The sequence below is a fragment of the Acartia tonsa genome, chromosome 2 (genome assembly GCF_053477335.1).
Source record: "Acartia tonsa isolate MP-2025a chromosome 2, ASM5347733v1, whole genome shotgun sequence".
NCBI classification, from domain to species: Eukaryota; Metazoa; Arthropoda; class Copepoda; order Calanoida; family Acartiidae; genus Acartia; species Acartia tonsa.
The window spans coordinates 34,598,662-34,621,308 of NC_137261.1; the positions used below are offsets into that span (position 1 = coordinate 34,598,662).

Below are 22,647 nucleotides of genomic sequence, written 5' to 3' on the forward strand. Positions count from 1 at the left end.
TAGAGCTAAGGGGCTAAAAAGTCAACTGTTTGATAATGAATTTCTGACCCTAAGTAAGTCAAACAACTTTTGTTTTTAGGCGGATCTTTATGAAATTTTAATACGTTATGTAGACATGTAAGACAAGATTAAGTTTAAAATTTGAAGTATGTAAGTAAAAAATTGCGGCCACAGGAGCCTTTTAAAGATTACTGAAGACCTGGAGGATCAGGACCTGCAAGATCATACCTGGAACCTGAAATTGACTTGAACACCTGTATTTGATATGAGGAAGTACTACTAGAGGATATTTTAGTATTTTGTTAAGATAAAATGCTTTGTTTAAGTCAAAAAAAATATTTTTGCTCTTTACATGGATGACCCTGCCAGGTTTGCTGGCATCCTGTGCCCGCCAGGATGGAGATTTTCAAAAAATTCCAACTCTCAGTTATGTGTCATACCCATACTTAAAAAGTCACGCAGTTTGGGCTCTTTATCTTTCACACACAGAAAATGAGATAGAAAAAACCGGAAGGGGGGGCGTTCAACGCCTCCCCCCCCCCGACCGTTAAGGGTTAAAGTAAATTTTATATTAGAAATCTTAAAACATAAATTTTCTTATTCGTTGGCTTAACAATTTTGAGGACTTAAACTGAATTTTGATTGGTTGGTTTAACCACTACTATCTATAATACAAAGTAGAACAATGTCTGCCTGCAAGATCATACCTGGAACCTGAAATTGACTTGAACACCTGTATTTGATATGAGGAAGTACTACTAGAGGATATTTTAGTATTTTGTAAAGATAAAATGCTTTGTTTAAGTAAAAAAAAAATATTTTTGCTCTTTACATGGATGACCCTGCCAGGTTTGCTGGCATCCTGTGCCCGCCAGGATGGAGATTTTCAAAAAATTCCAACTCTCAGTTATGTGTCATACCCATACTTAAAAAGTCACGCAGTTTGGGCTCTTTATCTTTCACACACAGAAAATGAGATAGAAAAAACCGGACGGGGTGGGGGAGGGCGTTTAACGACCCCCCCCCCTCCCCTCCCGACCGTTAAAGGTTAATAGTAGAAAGAAGAAGGTAATTGAAAAGCAAAGACCCAATCAGGTGTTTTGAGCCCAGGGGTGCTAGGATGTAGGTTGAGGAGATGAGAATTGGCAATTTCTTAATGATATTTGGGTATCGTTAATATTTTTCATAAATTTTCTTGTCAATATCTGTTTTCAATAAGGAAGGAAGCCTAGTAGTGAATATTTACTAATGTTTTACTAATGTTTCAAAGTCTTAGACACACACCTTTACAGAAATAAAACAAAAAAACTTTCAAGTTTTTTTTCCACTGCCCAAATCAAAAGAATATTTAGTTCCACTAGATCAAAACAGTTCTGAACCATGATATAAATTCATGTTATAGTTTGCAATGGCCCTTTAATTAAACAATGCATTAGGTGTGTCTAAACAATGTCTATTCAAAGAAGTAACATTTTCCCAATCATCCTGATACTAAAGTAACAGGATGTCTGTCTGTCTAGAAAAAAATTCCCTCCCCCAAATATTTTTTTAAAAAATAAAATAAAAATTGGGAGGGGGGGGGGGTGTGACACCCCCCCCCCCCAATAAAAAAATTCTCCCCCCACTTTTTTTTACTTTTTCTTTTAAAATCTAAAATAATAAATTAGGTAATAAAATTCGACTCTCCTCTCCTCAAGTGCCCCTAGAGACCTCTAGGGGCGTAGCCGCTAGTTAAGAAAACAATGTTTAAATCAAAATTAACTGTCTAGCTTCCATAAAATAGATCAATCAAAAATTTCAAAATATCAAATCTATTTTTCTATTGGCAATTTATCTTGGCATGCTGCCAGGGTGGTGGTACCCTCCCAAAAACTAGTTAAAAACCTTACCAGGATTATAGTTGTTTCTCGCATCGTATTATTAACAGCTTTCCGCGAATATAAAATGTACAATTATAAGATTAAAACCCGTTCTTTTAGCCCCGAGGTGCTTATGATTGTACATTTTTATATTCGTAGAAAACTGGATATAATTCGATGCTAGACATATTTTTTCTTAATATTGATGAGAACCGGTTCTAATCCACCGATTTCGAATGAATCCGAGAAAAATATATATATAAAAATTAAAAAAAAACAAAAAATGTTAAAATTAGGACCAGTGTCTAGGGGTTATCGATATATCTTGGAACTGACAAAAAAAGCTTACTTGCTTCTAATAGAATATTTAAATATATTTATATTTGTTTCGTTCTTCATCTTTGCGGGTTATGACCATAATCGGCCTTGTACAAGCTTTTTGGTTTTTTAATTCAAATATATAAGGTAGTTTCCTGTCAGGAGTGGCTTTATCTAATATGTCCTGTGCTTGATCAACAGTTAACTTCATCCTGCCATAACACTGAAAAATATACATTTACAGTCTAAAAAGTGTTACAAACTAACAAGGATGACAACATATCTAAGAGTAGCTAAAAAAAGACTGACAACTAGACAAATAATTATCGAGAGGGAACTCAGATAAAACCTTCAAGAATGAATATAAAATGTTACAATTTCATGTACTAGCGTGTTCGCCCCTAGCCTCTAGGGGCTTTGCCCCAAGAGGTTTGATCAACCTAATTTTTCGTAATTTAGATTTAAAAGAAAAAAAAAAATTTTTTGGGGGGGGAGGGTGGGGGGTAGTCGATCCCACTATTTTAATTTTAGTTTTAAAAAGAATTTTTTTTGGGGGGGGGGGATATTTTATATTTTTTGGAAGGTTTGGGGTGTTCCACCCTCCAAGAAAATAGTTTTAAACCTTCCTGGGACCTATTAGAAGCTACCCTGTAAAGGAGAACCCGAACGGTTCAGCGGTTAGCGAGATCCTTCTGTACAAACAAACAGACAGACAGACTTTGTTCTACTTTGTATTATACTAGAGGCTACGCCCCTAGAGGCCTCTATCGGCACTTGAGGAGAGGGGAATTGAATTGGATAACCCAATTTCTTATATTGGAAAAAATAAAATAATAAAATTTTGAGGGAGGAGACATTTTTTTTTGGGGGGGGGAGGGAATTCTCCCCCCATTTATAATTTTAGTTTAAAAAAATTATAAATGGGGGGAGAATCTGCTACCCCCTCCCTGACACAGGGAGGGGATCAGCCCTGCATAACCACCATGTTATGTTATATCTTTGCCATGTAATTCTTGTTTATATGTATCCCTAAACCCATGTATTATTATTTGTTGTATAATGTCTTTAGTATATAATTTGTGCTACCTTATCCAAAAAAAACATCAAACTGTAAATCTACCGTTAGTTATATTGTTATGTGCAGATCAGCGAAGCTGATCTATAATTCGAGGTCATAATACGTCTGTCTACCAAGCTTTTAGTCACGAACCCCTGAAGGATCAACAGGGAACGTAACGCATATAATCAGACAAAATGACAAGAAAGTTTCCATAAAATCAAAGCACATAAATAAATTTAGATAATCTAAAAATACCATCAATCCGCCATCAGAATAATAGTGTAGCTCTGCATGTTTAGCTGTATTAGTTTTAAATCTTTTCCTAAATAAAATCTTGATTTTCCTTTTAACATCACAGACATACTGATGGGCAAATGAAGTTTAACCGTCTATCCAAGATAGATTCTGAGCATTTTTTTTTACGAATATACAGGATTTTAAATTAATGTTGTTTCGATGTCGCTAAACACTACGGCAATATTTCCCTGATTTCCCAAGCTTAATAAATAAATCCAGACAAGCTCCAGAATCACTTAATTTGTGAATTTGGTTCTACATCGAACCCTAGATAGATACGTCAAACGCTAGACAGAATAACAGTAGACAGACAATGAATATGATAAATATGACAAATGCTAGATTTTTTCTAAAGGCGACAAGCAATAGATATGACAAATATTATTACGCTATAAATACTATTCTTTACAAATGATCCATAATTTTATGGCTCAGATGCCATTAAGTTTAGCGCAGCTTTCTGCAAATTACTTAGATACATTAAATTTTCAGCTACAGTTTTTACAACTTCAACTTTCAGGCGCGATTTTTGTTATGAAGATGTTCAAAACTTATTGCGGCTGTAGATTTTCAAATTACTGGTAGCTGCATATTGTCTACGGTTGTCAAAAATCGGTGCCAAGGTTACATGAAAAGGTGGCAATTATTCATAGTAGTGGTTTGCGGTAGGTGCGTGTATAGAATGTCAACACATCCTTTAATATTTAAATTAAGAAGACCTATCCTCCCCTTTTTTATCCTGCAATGATTTTCTTACACCCCGAATCGCTCTTGATTCAAAGACTGTACAGGACAACATCTATAAGTAATGCATCAGACGGAATTATTTTCATTTTAAAAAAGTAACAGTAATAAGGATGCCAATATCTCGATCCATTGAAAGGAAGCAATGAAACGGTAGGACAAACAAACATTAACACTAGTAGACTGTCAGAACAGAAAAAGCTAAATATAAATAAAAATATCTCAAACAAGTTGTAAGTAAATTTGTTTGAAAACTGCTTAAATAGATAATACTGTTTAACGCCATACTTACAATTTTAGAAATTGATTATGGAGATGCTTCGCTTGTAATATTGTCCCTTTTTGTAAGGAAAAAAATTTTGTAGTAAAAAGCAGATGAATAGGAAAAAAGATTTTGTCAAAAAGTTAAAAATCAACATGTTTTAAATGGAAGTACGGACATTTTGGTAACGATTATATAGATGTTATACTATCTAAAACATACCTATATTATAGGAATCATCTAGTTTGGAATCGATAGGACAATCTGACAATTTCTTTGGTGTGATATGTCAAAATTTATCTGATATGTTTAAACCAGGGCTTTCAACCAAGTTTAAGTTGTAGCGCATGTCGCTTCGAGTGTTTGTCGCACTTTAAAAATTCTATCGTTTTTCGCATAATTAAAAATTTTATCGTTTGTCGTAGTCTAGAGTTTGTCGTTTTAACGTTTGTCGCATATAATGTTTGTCTGTCTAGCGTTCGTCGTAACTAAATAGTGTTTGCCGTAGTACTGTGAATTTATTTACCGTAACGAGTTTGACGATATCTTCACCTCTAACCCTTCCATCTGGCTGTTGAATTTTCCTAATTTTTAAACACAGATTATGCAAAGCTAAACTTTAAAGTCTTCATCTTAACTATTGGGAATCTTTCAAACAAACATTACAAGACAATTTTTCTGGAGAGAATTAAATTATTTATTGGTAGTAAAAAACATATAAAGGTTTTCTTTTACTGTATTTATTTACTACTGCCCCCCCCCCCCCCCTATTTTTCTTTAGAACTTAAATTTTTTATGTTATTTATTTATTACTTATTTTCTTTAAGAAAAAACGTATTTAGTGCAGTTCACGGTAATCCTAGGATCGATAATTTTTAAAAATCTATGAACTTTATAAACTGTTAGCTGCAAAACGGTTGAAATGACAAGTTATACTCGCACATCGTTATAAGCAGGCATAAAAATAATCTGGAATAGCCTAGATTTATTTATACGCAAAAAATGCTTGAATGCGTTGCGAGACAACTGTCCGTTATTGAGTAAGAGCCATTCCTCATTATTTGTATACTTTCGATGGTAATTTTTTTTTGTACAAATAAATAAGTTTAGCCGTTTATACGCTAGTAGCCTTTAAAGTTCATAGATTTTTTGAGATAATTGATAACAGTAACATTTTACCCCTGCCATGTAGGCTATAGACTAGAAAAAATTTTAAAAAAGGAAAAAAATAAAATCATAAAATAAGAAATTAAAAAATAATAAACATAATTTTAGGGTGGAGGGGTTTGCCAATTTTTTTAGGAGGGCTGTTTCTCCTATCACCCCTCCCCACCCCTCCCACTCCCACCATAAAAATATTTAAAAACCACCATAGGACCAAAAGATATATTTTCGATAATTACAACTTCATGGATTCAACGGTTACCGAGATCAGTCTGATCAACAGACAGGAAGAAATATTTTTACTTTGTATTATAGAGGGCAAGAATGTTTCATTCCATAAAATAAAAATACCTCCCTTTTCTCTGTGGTAATTGTTAACAAACCTGAGTGCAGTTCTTATTCTATCTTCTCTGTCATCCACAGACTGCATTTTCCTTTAAAAATTGAATTTTGGAATTAAAGGAAGCCTGCAAGAAATACCACGCTTTAACTGCTGAAAGACTGCCACAAGTAGACCAAATACCCCAAATTTGAAGCCTTCAGCTTCTATAACAAAAAAGTTCTAGGCATTTTAAAATGACATTTTATGTACAATGGAAATTTTGAAAGAATTGCAATGCTCATGTTGAAAACTTTAAAATTAAACTACGTGGCCTAGAAACAAAATTATAAGCTTATTTTTGTCATAAATTTAGGTTTCCAGTAACTAATTATATTTTTACAATAAAAATACCCATTTTTATAGTCAAAATCATTAAAATAAACTTTAATTGCTAGCATTTTAACTTAAAAACGGCGTAAAAAATGTTATTCTATAGCTTTAAATTACTAACAATATTTGTTTAAAAGTATTGTTATATTGGACGGTTTGTAACGTAAAAACGACGTAAAAAACGATTAAAATAACTGATATTCTATAGCCATTAAATTGCTAACAATATTTGTTAAAAGTATCATTAAATTGGATAATAAAAAATACTTTTAGAATCAGAAAAATATTACAAATCCATTGTAAGCAAAATTGAAAAAAAGTAAAAAAAAATTAAAAATAAAAATGGCCTAGCATATTATTTTGTACAGGCAACACTTTTTTTACCCGCTCTTTACCCCCTTCCCATTTTTACCCCGAAAACAAGGTTTAAGATGGTTGCCTGTATAATATAATATAATATTTTCATATAATTTCTTTTATTGTAGTTTATTTACTCTTTTGTAAACTTTTTATTTCAATTTTGCTTAGAATCGATTTGTAATATTTTTCTGATTCTAAAAGTATATATGAACCCATATTTTTATGCCTGTGGTAGAATATATTTATGTTTAAAGTTTTTATTAAACCAAGTTTTAAAAAATTGATTTTTTTTAAAAATTACTCAACAGAATTAAAAAAATAAGGTGTCAAATTAAAGGTCTTACTATTTTTGTTCATACTGGTTTTTTTTCTTCTTTTATTTTGGTGCGTTTTAGTACCTTAAAACCGACTTAATTTTGTTTTTAAAAAAACTTCAATTACTTAGAAAATAAGAGGTCTACAAAAAAAAACCGATTGCATATCTAAATTCTATGGAAAATTTTACATCTACTACTTACTAAAAGCACCGGCTAGCTATAAAAATAAAAGTTAAGACACCTTCTTTCCCAGAAGGTAGAAGACCACGAGATAAGTAAAAATATTATACTAGCGGCTTTGCCCCAAGCCTCTAGAGGAAATGAACTGATAGATCAGTTTCTCTGTAGTAAACTAAGTCAAATTTTCAAGAATTTTTGTAAACACAACTGAGCTGGATCTTTAAATCATAGCAATGCCACTGCCGCTGCCTCTAGGGAGTCGATTTTAAAAGCAGCTCACCTAATAGTGATCTTTTAATAAAATTGGCAGTGGTGAGCCACAGCTCACCCTCTTTTCCATTACAGGCTCACCGGCAGTGGCCATTTTACGATGCCAATGGGCCCCTAATTGAGCCGATTGTGTGACTCTTTTGATATTTTAATAATTATTTTTATTTTTCTATTAAATCTTTTAAAGATTCATGTTTTATTGGTAGCACTGACAGTGGCTGTCTGTTTCCAAAAAATGGGTGGGGATTCTTTTTTTTTGGGTGAGGGGGGGGGGGGGGTGAGGGTGTCCCAATCAATCGGTTCAGCAGTTACTTTTTATTATAGTTTTTATTCTATGTAAAATCATATAAATCATGTATACACAATTAGAGTAAAACACTAGAGGGAGAAAGGGTTAAATAACTGTATCTTCCCATCGCAGTGTAATTGTGCCAACTCTCAATTGGGTCATTGAAAATAAACCAATGGTGTCACTTATATTAACAAATTCAAATTCGTCTCTCGGGCAAGTTCGCTCTTAATTTTAGCATGGGAGGAGGAGGTAAAATTTCTTTCTCGTATTCATTCGAATCCGGTGGATAGGAACCGGTTCTCATCCATACGAATATCCAGCTTTCTAAAAATATAAAAATGTACAATCATAAAATTGAAACCATTTTTTTAACCCGTGGCTTCGGCACCTCGGGGCTAAAAAAACTGGTTTTAATCTTATAATTGTACATTCTATATCCGCGGAAAGCTGTTTATAATACGATGCGAGAAGTAACTATTCTTTCATTTACTATTTGTGTTTGCCTATGCCTAGTGTTAAACAAAATTTTAGTAGAATGCAAAATGCTTTTCAAGTTTCAAGTGAGGTTCTGGCAAGTATTTCAATTTCATTTCTGGTATTGAAAACAAGGAATATTAAAACAATGAATTTAAAAATATATGTCGAGACGACTTTATTGATAAATATTTGTTGGTCTAGAAGCTTTTTCTAGTTTTCTATAGAACCTACCTCAAAAGTTTTGAATTCATAATTTTAAGAAACTCGTCAAATTCAATTTCTCCCGAACCATCTTCATCAATTTCATCCGCCATTTGTTGAATTTCTTCATCTGTTGGGTTTAATCTAAAAACAACAATCTTATCCTATTAAAAACAAATGAACCTATGACCTATTGACCTATGCATGTGATCTTTACCACAGGTAGAATTTCGCACACAAGACTTGGAGGGTGAGAAATCTGTATTTTTTTTAATTTGGCAAATTTTGATACTCCCCACCACCTTCACTTCTGACAAAACTATGACCCTGGACTCGGCGCTCGACCCCATGGCCTGCCTAGCCGCAGCGCTCGGAGTGGATACAAAACAGCGACAAACAAAACCACGACAGTTACAAAACCGCGACATTACAAAACCGCGACAACAACAAAACCGCGACATTACAAAACCGCGACAATTACAAAACCGCGACAATTACAAAACCGCGACAATTACAAAACCGCGACATTACAAAACCGCGAATGTTACAAAACCGCGACATTATAAAAGACCAACATTCAAAAAGTCTTAATGCTAGAAGGTCATGGCCGCAGCACTCGGCCCCCTGGCCTGCCTAGCCGCGGGCGCTCGGCCCCCTTGCCTATAACCTAACCTAACCTTACCTAAATATTGTAAAAAAATATTAAAAATTTGAAAAAAATCTACCAACCACTTTTTTGTAAAATCCACGAAATTCTAAACTATAAATAAGTTAATGTACATTAAACATTTATACATAGGTTAGGTTAGGTTATAGGCAAGGGGGCCGAGGGCCCGCGACTAGGCAGGCCAGGGGGCCGAGCACCCGCGGCCATGACCTTCTTGCATTAAGACTTTAATTTTTCGCGGTTTTGTAATGTCGCGGTTTTGTTACATTCGCGGTTTTGTAATGTCGCAGTTTTGTAATTGTCGCGGTTTTGTAATGTCGCGGTTTTGTATCCACTCCGCAGCGCTCGGCTCCATAGCCTGCCTAGCTACGGGCACTCGGGCCCCTAGATGTAACCTCACCTAACCTGATTGTAATTCAAAATTTAAAAAAAAAATTACGAGAATAACGTATTGTAAAATGTTCTTATTCTTGATTTATTTTAGTTTCATCAAATCAAACCATATGTTACATGACTAGAATAACTAACCCAGAAAGAAAAGAAATTTAGGATCAAGAAAACGAAGTAGCGTGTTTTGTCGTATTTTCACAGTAGTTTTTAAAAGGTTGTTTTAAGTTAGGTAAATGTTAATGATTGCCCCGCAGGGTTAGCAGGGGCTAGAAATAGGAGAAAAGCTACTGTAAAATGCGACAAAACCCTCTACTTCGTTCTGTTTTCATGTTCCCAAATTTTATTAGTGTCTGCTAGAAAATTGAACTTTTTACCCCAAAACTCTGACAAGACTTCCAAATTCTTGTACATCTATTGAGCCACCATTGTCAACATCAAATCTAAACACATATTCTGCCAAAAACGATGAGGCAATTTTTATTAAATATCTGGATCTGGATTTTTAATTTGTAATTTAAAGGGACTGTGAAGCAAAAATTTCTCATCTGATTATCTCATTAAGGATATCTCAGAGATGGGCTATGGCACCACAAACTTGGGGATATAATTTTTATGGGTGAGGTTGCCTCTTAATCTTGCGAATTTTGAGTTCCTTAGGACTTTATTATAAAGATGCTTTTCATATACCTTTGTTCTTTGTTATCCTAAAATCAGATACAATCAGATTATAAAATCATGATTATATCATATATAAAATGTTGTCAAAAAAGTTAAATTCAAAGTGTCTTAAATGGATGTGCATAATTTTTCATATAACTCATTAAAATGAAAATAGTTTCATTAAATGTGTGCATGTATAATTAAACCATAAAATGACAAAAAATAATGGTAATTAATTCCGTCTTTTAATGGTTTAAATAATATACTCTTACTTTTTAAAGCATTTCCTATATTCATTGATGTCATCCTCAGATAAATCTTTGTGGTCTTTAAGCATGCCTCCTAAAAATATCTTTCAATCAATGCAAAAATAGTTTTAAAAAATTAAACTTTTGTTACATATTTTCATCAAACTTTTTTAATGTATTTGTTAAAACAGTATCAAAAACAATAGGGTTGTTCTTTCTTTATTTGAAGGTCTATTCATTTCACATAATACCTTAAATGATTTTCTTAAATATTTAGATAAACTTTTTCATTTAGGATCTTAGACATAATAGCCTCGGACAAAATATCCTATAGAACAAAATAGCCTTACGACATTTATCTAAGAGAAATAGCCTCAACTGTTACTAATGATCATAGCAGCAGCGTTGGCCTTCCAGCCTACCTAGCCGCAGCCCTCAGCACCCTGGCCTGGCTAGCTGCAGGTGCTCGGCCTCCTGGCAATATTAAAAATTATAAAAAATTTCCCAACCACTTTATTTTTAAATCCACGAATTTCTAATTCTATATGATTAGACATTCATACACAAATAGGTGGGTTAGGTTAGGTTATATGGCTAATGGGCCGAACGCCCCCATACTAAGAAGTTCATGGGTCAAAGCGCTGCAGGCATGATCATTATTTACAGTTTAAGCTATTCTTTAAAGGGAGTGTGAACGTAAAAATTTCTCATCTGATTATCAAATCTTAACATTTTCTAAGCACATTTCACTACACTGATCAACCAAAAACGTCCTATTAACAAAAATATCAAGGAATAATGCCCTGATTTTATGGTATTTTGGGAGGGAAAAAGGAAAAAACAGGGAAAATCTGAATGTTTTTGTTTCTTATAATGTTTGTAGGGATATTTAACTTGTAATATATAGTTGAAACAATTTACTTAGTGTTAAGGATTTATTTTATGATATAAAATTGCCAATTAGTTTTTTTATAACGCAGTAATTAGATAATAAAGACCTATTTCAAATTCGTATTAATGACAAAAAAAATACCCCACTTTTTACAAAGGGTTGAATCTCAAAATAATAATATCCTTTTTTATTAATAAATAACCCACTTTGGAGAATTAGTTTACACTTTTATCAGACTGTTTATAAAGAAATATTGCGTCTTTATTATTTACAAATTTGTAATTAAAGGTGGGCAAAAGATGGGCCATCTAAAGTTAATTGGATACTAAAAAAAAAACCCTGTTTCTATCTTTGTTATTGTATTTGGTTTTCAATAATAAATATTGCTTATTTTATCAATTTTTAAGTAACTATACATTGGTTTAAAGCAAGGATTATGTTAAAAGTCAGCTTAACCGTAAGGAAAAATCAAGAACTATGTGAAAAATTTTAATTTTAGCAATAATGGGAGAAAAAAGCAATTTAACCCATTAGTGACGAACCGGGTATTAAAACCCGGTTCCACCTGGTTCTAGAAAATGTTAAAAAAAACTGGTTTCCAGCTTCATAAATGCATAATTCTCAGTATGATCCCCCCTCTACTACCCTGGTTTTCATTTCCCCCTGGAGCAGGCAGTTTTGCTTACTTTCATTTTCCGGTATAGCTCAACAAAATTTGAAAACCACGATAATTTTGGTGAATTCAAAATACCCCTTCTAATTTTTTTGTTTTTATAGTAAAGTTGCTGATTTTTTTTGTGAAATCTAATGTTTATTGACAAGTACATCTATTTGTGAAATCATTTTATTCAAATTATTATTTTTTATATGATTTTTTTACGCCCTATTATGACCCGGTTCGGCATGGCCATAAATACCTGGCAGTTTTAAAACCAGGCTCGGCTTTGGTTTTATTACCCGGTTTTAACTTTTCAACCATTAAATATTTGTTTATGATTTATTATTCTTGAGCCAACCTAATAAGTATACCCTAGTAATCTCTATATGTGTCCTCCAATATTTGTATGCTCTTTTTCTGATATTTATCACCCAATTTTTATATGTTCTTTTTTGTAGTGTGTGTGTTTTAAAACTTCAAGAAACGGGTTTTTTTAACCGAAAACGGCGGCACCTATAGCCAAAACACTAAATTGGATATAAATCGCTTCGTATATTACTTGTAGCTCTATAGATTACATGAGGTTATGTAGTTTTCAATTACGTATCGTATCAAAGTTCTAAAAAGTGTTCATCTCACTTTGGGCGTTCAAAAATTACATTTTTCATTTTTTTGTTAAAATAACCGGGTATTTAGATGCCTGTTGGGCATTTATGGCCATGCCGAACCAGTTTTTTTTGCAACTTTCCTGTGCACGCCACTAGAGCGAAACAAAAAAAATGGAATTCCGATTTGACCATTATAACGCTTCCATGAGATTTTCAGCTTGATCGGCCCATAAAAGTGGCGCTTGGCACTAATGGGTTAATGCACATTTTATATAATACGGAAAATTTCTTCCTTTCCCTTTACCTTATAAAAATCGTCGGAAAAAGCCGTTTTTTAGCAAACAAAAGCACGTTTTGCTCTATCTGTGAGATATTATGAATGAGATAATGTTCAGATTTGATATTAAGATGAGAAAAATTTACGTTTACAGTCCCTTTAAGTAAAGGTTGCGAGGCTATTTTGTCGTCAGGCTATTTTGCCCTAGGCTATTTTATCCGAGGCTATTTGTCTAATAAGTAATATCCTTTATTTCTATCTAAACACATAATACACATTACACATTGCTGTTTCGAATAATATGCATTTTGATACAAAGCCTACATTACATATAATTATATACATCTTAGATAAAATTATTTTAAAAGCATCTAACTGAATTTTATTATTTTCATGCTGTACTATTTAATGATAATATATTTGAATACTTAACAAAGACGATTATTTTTCCAAAAATAATAAAGTTTTTTGAAATTATAAGCAAAATGTATGACAAAACATTGAGATCAGAAAGTTAAAGAAGAAAGAGGAAGCATAGTTTCGAATGTGTTTATATATATGATTTAACGTGAAATAAATAACATGTATGACATTTGTAGAGAAAAAAAAGAGAGAGTTAGAGGGAGTTTTTGATTTAATTTTTGTTCTCCATATTAAGAATTAACAGCATAAAATTGTAAATTAATTCTGTCACTATCATAAAAAGGAATATTAAAAAATTTACAACTGAAAAGTAAAAATGGTTGATATGTAACATATATACTAAAACTAATATACTCTAATAGCTTTGAGTATAATCGCACCTTAATAGCACTTACTCTAATAGCGGTATACATTATTCCTTAGTCAGTGAGAGAAGTGGATACTTATAGAGATGCTACGCATCTAAAAGAAACAAGGATGACAACATCCATAAAAGCGAAGCTCTGAAATGGAAGGACAAACGAACATTAACACTTGTAGATTGTCAGAACTGAATTAGCAGAATATTAATGCATCAGTACAAACAATATTTTAAGAAAATTTGTTGCAAAACTGCATAAATAGATGATACTGTTTAAGGACATACTTACATTTTTGGGACTTGTTTATAGAGATGCTTCGCTTATAACATTGTACCTTGTTGTAATAGGAATCAGTTTTTAAAAAAATCAGAAGAATCGGATAATTTTAACATACAAAAATTTGTTGTCAAAAAAGGTAAAAATCGACATGTTTAAAATGGACGTACGGACATTCTGGTATTGTTTATAGAGTTGCTACGCTTTCCTAATTGTACCTAACTACTATAGTTTGCAAAGTTTGGAATCGATAGGATAATTCTAACCTATTAAAAGAGCTAACTCTCTGTGACGGACGGACGGACCGACCCTAATTATAGAAAAGCTTCGCTTTGAATAATAAAACATGTAGGAAATAATATCATACTATACATTATTAGGTATACATGTAGAATATACAGAAGAATTAAGATTGCTCGAGGATTTAAGGCTACGGTTTTTGGCTCGTCTAATCCTGTTTTTACACATTCAAAGAGCTTCTACTGCATTTGGAGTGGGGATAAAACACCTAATTTAAAAATACCTAATTTAAAAATCCCTAATTTGATAAATGTCACATGTGACAAAACACCTAATTTATAAATACCTAATTTAAAAATGCCTATTCTAAAAATATCTAACTTTAAAAATGCCTAATATGACAAAACACCTAATTTTAAAAATGCCTAATTTTATAAATACCTAACTAAAAATAATTAATTTTAAAATACCTAATAAAAAAATACCTAATTTTAAGCAAATTTTAAATGTTGTGATTTTCCTTATAAAAAAGTAATATGATCTCTGTCTGTCTGTATTTAAGGATCTTTCTAACCGATGAACCAATATGGTTTTCCTTACAATGTAGCTTCTCATAGGTTCTGGAAAGCTTTATAACTATTTTTGGGGAGGGCACCACCCTACCAAGAGAAATCGCTCCTATTAATGACACCATTTAAATTGATTATTTTTTGAGGGAAGAGAGTCAATCAACCCTCATAAATTGTTTTTTTTACAAAGAAAAACTTAAGAAATTTTGGGGGATGTTACTTTTGCTAATTTACCAATTGGATTTGTGAAATTATATATTTTAGGTATTTCAGTAAATAAATTTGATAATCTAAAGTTAGGTATTTTTAAATTAGGCGTTTTTGAAATTAGACATTTTTGAAATTAGTTATTTTTAAATTAGGCATTTAAAAATTAGGTGTTTTTAAATTATAGTGTTTTTATATTAGGTGTTTTTAACATTAGCTATTTCTAAAATTAGGTTTTTTTAATTAGGCATTTTTAAATTAGGTGTTTTGTCCCCACTCCCTACATTTAGCACGCCTTTGATCGGTTATCCTGCATTATTTGATTTCTTTACAATTATACAATGTATTAATATGATTGAAGATTAAGTTTAACTAATCGGACAGCTATAACGTTGCCAGACATGGAGACAATCAAACATAAAATATGAAAATGTAAATAGTTCACGCACCATCATAAAAAACATAGTTTAAGCTTAAAATCATTACACAGTTAGGGAGTTGAATCCATTTTTATGAAGCAGAAATATAATCTATTATTACGGTTTTGACCCTCTAAAAAACGTAATCTACCATTCCACTTCCCCTCTCTTGGTGATGATATCATCAACGCTTATACGATTTTTGTAATGTACCATTCCACTTTCAATAGAGGCGAAACTGGAATATTGCATTTATGTTTATATATCAGCGTATTCATAAAGATTGATTTCCTTATTTAAATTAACATAATAGTAATGTTATATTCTAGTTATTATTTTAATTTTACATAAAATTATTTTAATTATAAATAGTGTGTTCTGATTAAGTTCTCATATCCTGTTAGATAGAAGTTCAAACAGAACATTTAACTCAGCATAAATTATCATAATTTATGCAGGGGTAAATTTTAAATAGGGGAGGGGAGGGGTAATAATAATGAATTATCATAATTTATGCAGAGTTGAATGCATAATTGATAATCTTAATGTATTATGTAAAAACTCTTGTTATGTGTGTTCTGATTTAGTTCTGATCTCCTGGTAGAAAAAGGTCAGAAAAACCTATGTTTTGTGAGATTTTGCTATGTGAAGGACCAATATGCTATGTTAAGGACAGAAATGCTAAGTTTTCCAAGAATTTGCTATGTTTTGCAAGAATTTGCTATGTGAAGGACATAAATGCTAAGTTTTCCAAGAATTTGCTATGTTTTGCAAGAATTTGCTATGTGAAGGACATAAATGCTATGTTTTGCAAGAATTTACTATGTTTTGCAAGAATTTGCTATGTGAAGGACATAAATGCTATGTTTTGCAAGAATTTGCTATGTTTTGCAAGAATTTGCTATGTGAAGGACATAAATGCTATGTTTTGCAAGAATTTGCTATGTTTTGCAAGAATTTGCTATGTGAAGGACATAAATGCTATGTTTTGCAAGAATTTGCTATGTTTTGCAAGAATTTGCTATGTGAATGACAGAAATGCTATGTTTTGTGAGGTTTTGCTATGTGAAGGACAGAAAAGCTAAGTTTTGCAACTTGAAGGACATAAGCAGCCTTCCTAATGTAAGAATTTGTCAGACAAAGGACATAAGTCACCTCCCTTAAGTTAGATTTTGTTAGATGAAGGACATAAGTAGCCTTCCTTAGACCAATTTCCAGTGACTTCTGTCCTAATTAGGAATGACTTTGTTTTCTTTCCATGATCCAATTAATTAATAACAAATGCATCCGCCAGTTCATTATTGGCTAAATTAATTCAAGCAAACATAAATTTCTGCTATTAGAATGACAACAATGGAAATTTTCTGCTATCAGAATGACAACAATATATATGACGTTTAATCACATCAACTTATCATTAAATCTACACATTAATAAATGTCCATATAGCAAAACATAAATTGAGAGATCGTTTTTGGAAGACTGAGTAGGATTCAACATTTTATACTTTAGAACAATGTGAAAAACTCATGTCTTTAGACAATTTAAAAGTTATATTTCATGTGGAATTGATAACCCACCTAAATGGTTACAAATACAAAACTAGTTCAATATGTAAATACAAGTGTACAGTTGTTAAAAAAAAATTTTCATTAATTTTGGTAAAAATTATTGCACACTTAATTGAACTTTTCTGTTAATTTTTAACGTAAAATAAATTTTTTAAAAAATTCTTAATTTATATGTATGCTATGGAACAATTAGTTGATAGAATGTTACCCATGTACTTATTCAATTCTACTTAATTTATTTATTAAAGCTGGGGGGCTAAAGCGGTGTTTATTTCTATATACAAATTTTGGGGTGAAGTAGATCCCCCCTTAAAATGTTTGAAAATAAATCAGATTTAACCATCTCAAAAAAAACTTTTTTTTAAACGGGGGGGGGGGGGGGTTGGCGAAGTAATGACCATTTTAACGGGATTCTACTTAAAGCCACTAACATATTGGTTCTTTGAAAAGTTTTTATTATATTTTATGATAGGTGGAGTCAACTACCTGAATTCTATTCTATACTTTTTTTCTTTGCATTCATATAATAGCTATATCATCAGTGTTCATAGTTTTCAAATCTAACTACTGCGTCATCCCGAAACTAGTTTTTTAGGCCTAGTTGGAAAATAGGCCTGGAATAATATTTTCTTATGTTTCCCATCCCTTATCCCTGAAAAATAGTATGTATGATTTCAAATATGTCGATGTTAAAAGTGTAAACCACTATTCCAGTTTTGCCTCTCTTGAAAGTGGAATGGTACATTTCAAAAATCGTAACAGCATTGATGATATCATCACCAAGAGTGGCAAAATTGGAATAGTAGATTACAAAAATCATATCAGCGTTGATGATATCATCACCAAGAGAGGGGAAAGAAGAATGGTAGATTACGTTTTTAGAGGGTCAAAACCGTAATCATAGATTATATTTTTGCTTCTATGAAAATGGATTCAACTCCCTTACTGTTACATATTCATTTTTCAAGGTCATTGTGAAAAGTAATATAAATATGAAGTTTGTAGTAAACGTAGAGATTTACTAACATCAACCAACACCAAACATTATGAACTTAATTTTTTATTTCGTTCACTAATTCCTTCAAATTTTAAAAATAATAACTTTTTAACTGTTTTAAACCTTAAAAGGTATTTAAATATATATACTATGACACCAGTAGAAGCATACTGCAGAGCTAAAAATAAAAATGCCCCCAAATATCTTTTTGGGGATTTTAAAGTTTATTTTTACTATTGATTGAGAAAGTTTTTACAGATCATAAGGTTTTTTTAATTTTGGAGTAAAATTTTATAGTGTTTTGCTTCATAAATCATATGCTTCTAGTACAGAGTAAAATTAAGTCTTTGGATTTCATCTGTCAAAATATATTGAAAAAACAATTCTTTACAATATATTAATGAATTAACATAAACATGTTTAAGATCTATTACAAATTTAAAAACACATAAAAATTGGCTGTAAAAGGTTAAATATGTAACACAAAAATAAATGTATTCTGCATTACAACAAATTTATTTTTGTCACATATACAAATATGCTATAAATTAAGATTATTTCAACCTATTTTTTAAAAATATTTTTTAAAAGCATGTATCTTTTATGTGTATAGTTTTCTTTTTTTTCATTTTAATTAAAAAAAGTTATTTGGGAGCTTATTTGATTTTTAGCTCTGCAGTATGATTCTACTAGTGTCACAGTATTTTTTGATAAACCTTTCAAAAATAGGTTAAAAACAGTTTAAACATTCAATTTGGGATTAGGAGGATTATCACACTATTCTGACTAAGAATAGGGGTTACATTACTGTAAAAATTCTAGAGTTTTGTCACATAAAAATTATGTTTCTAAAAACATATGTAAGATTTACATTCTGCTACAAGTAGTATAGTTAGGAGGTTGGATCCACTTTTATAAAAGCAGAAATATAATCTATGATTTCGGTTTTGACCCTCTAAAAACATAATGTATGATTCCATTTTACCCTTTCTTGGTAATGATATCATCAGACTGTTACGGTTTTTGTAATGTACCAGCCACTTTCAAGAGAGTTGAAACTGCAATAAAGGACGTCCAAGGTGGGGGTAAAGTGGTGATTACCCCCCCACCCCCCCCCCCACACACCAAACGAATTTGGGGCGTCCTAGGCAACCCCAAAAATTTGTCCCTACCTTGGAAGGGGTTAATAACCCCCCACAAAAAAAATTCTGGGGCACTTCGTGCAATTTAATACTTACACTAAGATTTTTTACCACCGCCCAAAATCAAAAGACTAAAAGGCCCTTAAATCAAACAATGCACTGGGTGTGTCTATTCAAAGAAGTAACATTTTCCCAATTATTAAAAAAAAAGGTTTAAATCAAAATTAATTGTCTAGCTTCCATAAAATAGACCAATCAAACATTGCAGTAGTTATCAAAATATCAAATCTTTTTTCCTAGGGGCAATTTATCTTGGCATGCTGCCAGGGTGGTGGTATCCTCCCTTAAACTAGTTAAAATCCTTACCTTATTTGAAACTGCACTTTAAAGGAGAATCATATTGGTTCATCAGTTAGCAAGACTTTTGAGTTAATTATTGTGTTTTCATGTATAGGAATGAGATGCTACTAAATATTTTATAGTACTTTATTATTAGGTAGGTACTTTTTTTACATTATTAAATTACTCCCCCAAAAAATATTTTACCTTGGAGGTAATTTTTTTCAGGGGGGGTAAATACCCCCCCAACAGTGTATGGGGGGGGGGGAATTTACCCTACACAAAAGATTTCAGGAAGGGTTTTTACCCCTTAATTTTTTTTTCAAACTACCCAGCTTTGGTCTATCTGGGTATTCTTCAAATCAGAATTATATCAGAGGTGCCAGATGTACCCTTTATGTATATAATTTATGGATCTTCATAACAAAAATTAAAAAATATTTTTCTAAAATTTTAGTCTTTATCAGACTAATTTTAGTGAATTTTGGGTCAAAAAATTTCAGTAAAACAGCATTAGGTTTTCTGTTTAAGGAATTATTTTACAGGAATCAGTAACAGAGGACTATCCACGAATAAGAGCAAATGATTCTAATCATCTTCCAGCATTGACCCATAGTATTTTTTTAGTGAATAAACTAGGTTTATGTTTAATATTTGCTTTTTCGACTAAAAAATTATTTTTCACCATGGTTTTATGAGTTTAAACTGTTGTTTAAAAGCTTTGACACAAAAGTATATCACTGTGATTAATGTTTATTTAGAAAAAGGGTTGGTAACTTGTAAACAGTTTAATTAATGTACTTGCAACTTACAACATTTGATGCCTTTCTGCAGTGTTATTTTATTTTGTCCGTTGAACTCAACAAAGCATTTGATGATATTGCTTTACATTTCAAAGTTTTTTTCATATAAAACCATGGTGAAACCTAACTTTTTCGTTGATAAAACAAATATTAAACATAAACATAGTATATTCACTAAAAAAATACTATGGGTCAATGCTTAGATGCTTAGAATCACTTGCTCTGGTTCGTTGATAGTCTCTTTAATTAAAATTTTACAAAATTGAACATCGAAAGACCTCTTAAAATTTTAGTCGATTTTATCTCAAATTCCCGAAATGAGCCACTAAAATTAATATCCTGGGTAATTTAAAAGAAGTTACGTGTGAAATACTTTTTCACCCTCACTAATCAAATTTATTGGATATAAAGCATGTCCAAATGTGGTATAACAGAAAGAGAATAATTTAATTTGTTCTTTTTGATGTAAATATACTTTTTGTATTGCTAAAAATATTGTTAGCACATATTAGTAGAACTTTGTTTTATCATATTGAATTAATGTGAATATTAAGTTTATTACCTAAAAGAATACTGATATTTTTTTCGTTATATTTTTTTAACCTATGATTTAAAATTGACTAATCTTGTAATTTTTATTTAAGATGCTGTTTATCCAGTTAAATGCACTTTATGAAATAAAGCTATGAATTGCATCCTGTTAATTACTAACCGCTATTACTGGCCTGTTACTCTATAAGTAGGATTGTCTAAAAGTTAAGACGACTTAGAAACTTTACACTTGCAGTAGCGTAAGAGTACCATCCAAGTTTCGTCTTTATTCTCAAGAGAAGGAAAAATGGAAGGAATCATACATTACTTTTATTACAGGCACAAAACTTTAATCATAGATTATATTTCTACTTAAATAAAATGATTTCAGCCTCTTAACTGTAGAATGAAATGTAAAAATAAAGCAACAAATACGGTACATAAAAAAGACTTGTTATGATTAATTGGATCCAATTTTCTTATACATATGTTATACACTTTAAGTTACAAGCTTGTATATTGTTTATACAGTTGAGGATTTGGATATCTTTTTATTTTTATTAAAAATTAAAAATCTTTTGATTTCTAAAAACAGGATATTAAAATAACATCTCTTCGAGTAATTAAAATATCTTCAACTATAGGAACATATATCTAAATTTACCGGTAAGAATGCCATCTATAAATGAATATAAATTTTAAAAATTGTAATGTTGGGTTAATTTAAGCACAATTTAGGTAAATACGAATTTTAGGACAATTTAGAATTTTGCTATAAATTAATACTGTAAATAATTAATTTTATTTATCAAATCAAATATATTTTTTTGAACTTTTCAACCTGGTTTCTTTTTAACCATTTGATGACGAAACATCGTCTCAAAAGAGGAAAATCCTCTGAGAGCCATTTTTTTTATAAATTTGTAACAAATTAGAGACTTCAGATATCCAGTAGCTTCAATATACTGATTCATATTTCTTTGTCGATGCACTTAGGTTAAGACAGAGTAATAGCAAAAAGTAATAAAGAGAAAGAGAGCGACAGTAGAAAAGGGAATTTAAAAAAAGAAGTTGATGGTAGAGAGAGAGACAGAGTTGAGGGGGGGGGGGGGGGTTGTAGTAAAATTTAGCGAATAAGATTTTTGTTTAGAAAGAAAGAGAGAGAGAGAGAGAGAGAGAGAGAGAGAGAATAACACTAGACAACCTTCACTTACAACATCCTTCAATGTTGAATGAAAAAGTATTCAGAATTTAATAAGAAAGTTTACTTTACAGTGGTTTGTTCTTTATTAATTTTTGTAACAGCATATCTCTTCTTGTTTATTGGCATGAAAGAGAACTTGTTTTTTTTCCCGGAATAAATTTCATAAATAGTTTAATCCAAAACAAAAAAAAGACATGGGGAAAATATAAAAATAGCCAAAAACCTGCTGAAAGGCAGTGTGACTGACAAGTATTTTTTCTTTAAAGACGGGAAATTTAATTTTGATATCTTTATAATAACCCTACCCTCCCCTCAAGCAAATGTTACCCCCATGGTAAAATTTTTTTGGAGGGATAAAAAAAATTTTGCAGGGCGCTTCGCGTGCCATTTTACCCTCCCCCCCAAATAAAAAAGCTTGGATGCCCCTGCTAGAAGTACAAGGTCGATTAGGCTAGGGGCGAAGCCGCTAGTATAAATACATATTTTATTAAATGCATCATTGACGCATTCAGATTATCATCTATAATACAAAGTAGCTTGATGTCTGTCCGTCTGTCTGTCTGTCCGTCCTTCCGTCTGAAGCTTAAGATCTCGGTAACCACTGAACTGATCGGATTGTTCTCTTCAGGAAATGTACCTACTGGTCCTGTG

The 22,647-nt window shown here is 31.6% G+C and overlaps 1 long non-coding RNA gene across 1 annotated transcript; it reads right to left on the minus strand.

Annotated features, from left to right (window-relative positions):
* Positions 1–2,226: 2,226 nt before the first annotated feature.
* LOC145312517 (uncharacterized) lies at positions 2,227–6,139 on the minus strand. The gene is made up of 3 exons (XR_013877068.1): positions 6,088–6,139; positions 5,067–5,124; positions 2,227–2,400 (listed from the first exon to the last, which is right to left on the minus strand). It is a non-coding gene; the product is annotated as an uncharacterized LOC145312517 (long non-coding RNA).
* Between the last annotated feature and the right edge of the window lie 16,508 nt (positions 6,140–22,647).